Genomic DNA, 6,723 nt, shown 5'->3' with positions numbered 1-6,723 from the left:
TTATAGGATGATGGAAAATTATAGGATGTTGGAAAAGACTTTGGAGACCACCAAGACCAGCCCAGACAGGATGCCATAACTTTTGGTCTTTTTTTTCTCCCAACAAATACTTATTTTCCTTCCTGTCCATTCCTTCTCCCCAACCAAACAATTTTAAAAATTAAAAATACAATCCTCACACCAACTAGGATTAGCCAAGCAAAGCAGATTCCTTAATTGGCCACAACCAAGCACACGTGCCACATTTGGCATTTTATGCCTCTCAGCTGTGGGGAATCAGGGTCCTCTACAGCTGTGGCTAGTCAAGGCACTGACAAGAGACCTTTCAAAGCTATTTTTCTTTATTGTGTTGTTGCCATTCTATCAATCATTCCTACTCATTTTATCTTTTTATCCTGCTCATATGACGGTGAAGTTCCCGGGATGCCCATTTCCTCCTCCATGTTTAGATACTCCTGCATTTCCATTCCAGGATAAGATGATTTCCTTCCCTTTCTCCTCCTTTCCCTGCCAAGAGAGGCTCCTCTTCCTCCCATTTCTGCCTTCCAAGACCATCAAAGCACAGTGGAATCACATCCAGACCCTCTTTCTGTCTTATTTGCCCATTTCTATGGCACTTGAAGATATTAGCATTATGACAAGACATTTGTTTCTTGTCCCTTTATCAGCACAAACAATTCATCCCTACCTAGTCCCTTCCAATTGAACAAATATGCATATTTCTCTTGACTCCTGAATTTCCATTTCAGAATGTCTATTTGGTTCTGGCCTTTTCACTAGGAATGCTTGGAAATTCTTTTATTAAAAATCCATCTTGCTCCCAAAGGATTCTACTTAGCTTTTCTGGAGAGATTACTTTTTGCTGCAAGCCATCTTTTCCTTTTGGACAAAATGTACTCTAAGCTCTCTTCTCTATAGTGTCAGTGATCAATTCTTATGTTCTCTCCTGTGGCTTCTTGGGACAAGAACTCTTCTTTTTAGTGATCCATAGCATTTTTTCTTTGACCAGAAAGTGACAGATTTTGACAACAATCTTTGTTGGAGTTTTCATTTGGGGATAAATTTTAGGAGATGACCAGGGGAGTCTTTCTATTTTTACTTTGCCCCTTGGTTCTAAGAAATCTGGACAGTTTTCACTTATGAAAATAAAATCTGATGTGTAAGGTTTTTGTGATAATTTTCAACTAATTATTAGATTGCTTGTCCTTGACCTGTTTTTCACATCATGGATTTTTAATACATTTCTTACATTATCTCTGTGGTTTTTGTCAACGTTTTAAATTTTGTTTTAGTATTTTTTTTGTCTCATTAACAACATTTTCTATTTGGCTCATCCTATTTTTTCAGGACCCTCAGTTCTTAGGTTCTCTTTTCCTTATCATTCTTTCTTCCCTAGCTAGTGCATCTTTTAAAAACCCCTTACCTTCCATCTTAGAATCCATACTAAATTTAGGTTCCAAGAGAGAAGAGTGATAAAGGCTAGGAGATGGGCTCACACAACCAGGAAGTGTCTGAGGCCAGATTTGAGCTCAGAAATTCCCAACCCCAGGCTTGACTTTCAGTCCACATAGCTGCCCCTCTAGCACTTGCCTTTTACAGCTTGTATTTCGTTCCTTGCAGGAGCTTCGGTCATCTTTGTGTTGAGGCATTTTTTCTCTGGGGCTCTCGTTGGACTTGGGTGGTGCTTCTCATTGAGCTTTACCTCTAGAGTATCTCTCAGTACAAGGTATTCTGTTTTCTCAGGATTACTCATATCAGCCTAAATGTCTGGGCTGGACATCTGGGCTTGGGTTAGGCTTGGCTCTTGGATGCTCCTGGATGGTACGGCGGGTGCTGATCGGCCTGAGCATCCTAGGGAGTGCCCCAAAGATACTGAACTCGAGAGATTGAACAAAGAGGAAATGTATAAAAGTATTTATAATGTCTGTTGTGGTGATAAACAACTGGGCAGTAAGGGAGGCCTTGGGAAATGGTTGAACAAATGATGGTGGGCGGATGTGATAGAAACTCTTGTACTCTAAGAAAGGATGATTGGACGGCTTGAGAGAAGCTTGGAAAGGCCTGGATGAACTGATTGAAAGTGAATTAAGTAGAATAATTTATATAATAACAGATTATTAAATTGTAAGGACAAACAACTTTGAGAGATTTAAGAATGCTGATCATTGGGGGCAGCTGGATGACTCAGTGGATGGAGAGCCAAGTCTAACAATGGGAGGTCCTGGGTTCAAATAGAACCATAGTCACTTCCTAGCTGCGTGACCCTGGGCAAGTCACTTCACCCCCATAGCCTAGTCCTTATTGCTCTTTTGCCTTGGAACCAATGCTCAGAATGGATTCTCAGACAGAAGGTGAGGGTGCAACAAAAAAAAAAAAACCCAACTCTGATCATTGGAGTGACTAACCACGAATGGACAGTGAAGGTGCTGCCCACCTCCCAACCAGGCTGATGGCCTCAGGCCTCCTGTCTCCCCTCTGCCATCCCCATGGGTCTACTTCTACCAGCCCACCCAAAGTACTGGAAGCCTCCCTCTTTTCATAATGCTGGATGGATGCCAATGGAGCACCATATTGTTCATGAATGTTCCCTCGCTCCTGATATTTCACACCCCAGCTTTCCTCCGGCACATAGGATCCTGGTAACATTTCTTCTGCTACTTCTCTGGCCTAATTCTTAATTCCAAATATGACAGCCTGCTCTGGCCCACCCTGTGCTTTGACTGTCAGAAGCTGAGACAGCCCACAAGCCAAACATCCCCCTCAGAAGAAGGCGTTCCAAAAGGGCACTTTATTCCGGCATTGGACAAGAACAGGATCGTTAAAAGGATTGTGACATTTCTCCGGAGCGTTCTTTCTGGTTCTCCTGGGGCTACCCAGCCAGGGTCCAAATCATTGTCCATTGGCAATGTCCATCCAAGAAGAGAAGAGCAATGGGTTGGCCATCAAACTGCATGTCAGTGCCTGGAGAACAGCTGTTTCTCAGCCTTGGTCTTCCCGATGTGGATAATTAGGCTGCATTCTTTTGGGGAATCAGGGAGCAAGAAGTAAGATGGAACCTGTGATCCCACTGGCATAGGAAACTCCTTTCACTAATTCAGGTGAACACTTTCTCTTCTATGAGAGTGACCGAGGAGCACGGACAGGTTTAGATGGCCTGCTCCGGGTGACACAGCTAATTCATGACAGAAGCAGGTCTTGAACCCAGGAAGCCCAGTCTTCCTGGCTCAGGGGCTACCTCTCTATCCATCTACCCCTTGGAGTGATCACCCTGAGGCATTGCCATGTCCCAGGGCTTAACGCAAACAACACACCATCACCTGTACAAAACACACCTGCAGGAATGCGCCATCTTTGGAGAATCCCTCTTCCATGTGGACCTTCCATTGGACAGTCTTCATGACAATAGCCAATACTTTTTTTTTAAACCTCTACCTTCCATCTTAGAATTAGTATTGAGTATTGGTCCAAGGCAGAAGAGCAGTAAAGACTAGGCAGTGGGAGTGAAGTGACTTGCCCAGGGTCACCCAGCTAGGATGTATCTAAGGCTAAGTAGGCAGCACTTTTGACAAGCATAGACTTGGGCTCTTAGATATTGACTCCCTAGGGTAATCAGCATGGGCAAATCTCCCTTGCCAGCCATTTCCATAGCTATGAAATGAGGAGGTGATCTGCTTTTATGATGCATTAATTAATCTAGTTAAATTGCATTTAAAAAAATAAATCGAGGGAAAGTAGTTGAATGCAATAGCATTAAAGGCAGCAAAGGAAGAGGCATGGCTGGTATAATGTAGTCATGAACCTGCACACTGAAGGAATGTGACTACTAGAGAAGACAAAGGCATTGGACACAACAAAATGGGACAAGAACTCCAGGGACTTACAAAGCTCTATCCTGAGGGTGCAGAGAGGGGAGAGGTCATTGAGCTGGGATAAGAGACTTGCCCAGGCTCTCTAGGGCACTAATGTCTATCAGAAACCACTGGGACAATAACCTGGAGGTCAACAATAGAACAAGCCTCTCATCAAATTCTCAGAGCCAGGGATGCCTCTCCTTCCCTAAAACAAGAAGCCTACTTCTTGGACCTTTCAAGAAAGAGGGATTCATTTTCTCTTAAGGAGAGAACCGAAGAGTTTCCAGGAAACGCAGAGGGCTCTTGTTCTCCTTCGATGCCTGTAAAGAGGCATCTCCTAGAAAGGCTTTATGAAGTCCCTACCTGGCATATGTCAAAGTCTCCCTCCAGCAGCAGCCACCTCTTCAGTCTAGAGAATGAGGAAGGCATTGGGAAAAGTGCAGCCTGACTCATTTCTGCTTCAGGGGGTGCTGAATCAGATCTTTTCTCTTTTGTCCACTTGTTTCAAACATGTCCAACTCTTCATGTCCCCATTTGGGATTCTCTTAGCAAAGATACTAGAGTGGTTTGTCATTTCCTTCTCCAGCTCATTTTACAAAGGAAGCAACTGAGGTAAATAGGGTCAACTGACTTGCCCAGGGTCACACAGCTACATGGTATCTTAGATTGGATTTGAACTCAGGACTTCCAGCACTGCATCTACTGCACCACTTATCTTTCCCATCATATTAACTAATAATTATCATAGTTCAATCCCAGGGTACTTGGAAGTTTTCAAAACTAGTCACAGAACACCAGAGTCTCTGAAGAGTCAGAGCGAGCATGGCTGTGGGCAGGGGAGAGACATGTAGGGAGTGAGCTGGCTCTTACACCCAGGAGGCATTTTTAAGGGTCTACTCTGTGCCCAGCACTGGGCTAAAGAGTGAAGAAACAAGGCAGAGTGAAAACAGTCCCTCCTGCAAGAACCTCAAGGTCTGAGGGGGGTAAAAGATATCATTGCCCAGAGCTGGGATTGAAAACTAGGATGGGGAAGGGCTGGTCGTGGAGGGAGAGTCAGGGACCAACCTGTCTGTTCCAGGGGTGTCTGAGTCATGCCCCCCAAAGGGAAGAAGAATGTGGGATGGAGCCCTAGAGTGATCTTGTGGGAGGGCATGGACAGGAGACCCTCAGGGCTGGGAGATGGTGTCTACAATGGCAAGACCACAGTCCCTTTGACTATCTCAGTTCCCTGTAAAAACTGCCTATGGCAATATTAGAGTGCAGCTGGTCTCTAATCTATGGCAGACCCCATTGGATAAAACATTCCTCTGGTATTTAAAGCCTTCATAACCTGACCCCAAGCTCCCTCTGTAGCTTAATTTTAGTCCAATCAACATCTATTAAATTCCTACTATGGGGACAGCTGGGTTGCTCAGTGGATGGAGAGCCAGGCCCAGAAAAGGGAGGTCCTGGGCTCAAATCTGACCTCAGTTACTTCCTATTTGGCTGACCCTGGGCAAGTCACTTAACCTTCATTGTTTAGCCTTTACTACTCTTTTGCCTTAGAACCAATACACAGTCTAGGTTGTGCCCTCTCTAAAGGAAGGCATTGGGAGGAGTGCTATGGTGCCCTCCAGTCAGAGGGGATGAGATCAGAGATGAGTGAGGACCAGGAAGGGCAGCAGCTTCAGAGGACAGTGACTCCATTGGCCATCTTCTCCTCCATCTGCATCTTGGTCCATCCAGACTGGCCTCTTTGCTCTTCTTCAGCTGGAGGACTGGTCCATGTCCATCCTTCTTGTTGTCTAGGATGCTCTTCCTCCTCATCTCACTCAGCATCCCTAACTTCTAGGAAGGCTCAGCTCCCATGACCTTCTCTTACAAAGTGGTTTCCTGATTCTGCTGGGCACAAATACCTCCCAAACCCTCTTATATTTATTTTGCACATTTCCATAATGCACACATCTCAACTTTAAGCTCTGTGAGGGCAGGGATTGTCTTCCCTTTGGCCTTTCTCCCCAGTGCCTGATACTTGGTAGGCATTTAATACATATGCTGATTGAGGTGAGTCATTTCATGAATCCCTTGGTAACACAGAGGAAGGACTTGAGATGGGGTCTTCTGACTCTACCCATAGCCTATACCACCTGTCCTTATTCCATTGTTTCAGTCCTGCCCATCTCTAGGTGCCCAGTTCATTTTACATATGAGGAAACTGAGGCAAATAGAATTAAGTGACTTTCCCAGGGTCACACAGCTAATAAATGTCTGAGACCATCCTGGAGCTCGGGAAGATGAGTTTTCCTGATTCCTAGCCCAGTGCTCTGTCCACTGCACCACTTAGCTATCCTGCCCACAAAGTACAATATTCTCTTCAGAGGACTCCGCTCACTTTTCAGACAGCAGCAGTTAGCAGACCAGTCAGTCAGCTTCTTGGGAATGAAAGCTTCGATGAATATATCCTCGAGGCTCTGATCTCCTTGGCCTTCTCCCCTCTCCAGAAGACCCTCAGTTTCCTCACCAGTAGAGTGAGGCAGTTGGACTTCTTGGTCCCTGAGTTCTCGGATCTCTCTCTGCTCCCGTGATCCTCCAGTCTCTCGGGAATTCCCAGTCCCCTCCGTCTGGAGGCGAGGGAGCCAGGGGTGGTGGGGAGGCAATTGACCACAACGTGGCGGGGGATGGGGCACGCCAGGAGGAGGAGAGAGAAGCGCCCTCCCCCCAGCCCTGAGTTCCTACCTGTCGCTTTTCCTGCCCCTTAGGTCCTGCTTGCTCCCGGGACAGCAGCAGCCAATGGGAGACCCTGTTTGCGCCTCCTCCCCGGGGACGGCAGGCACGGCCCCTCCCACTCTCCGCCTGGTCCCCAGGGAAACGGGACGCGCTCTCTGCAGCCTCT

This window comes from Monodelphis domestica, chromosome 5 (assembly GCF_027887165.1).
Source record: "Monodelphis domestica isolate mMonDom1 chromosome 5, mMonDom1.pri, whole genome shotgun sequence".
Lineage (NCBI taxonomy): Eukaryota > Metazoa > Chordata > Mammalia > Didelphimorphia > Didelphidae > Monodelphis > Monodelphis domestica.
Note: the sequence above shows the minus strand (reverse complement) of the source record.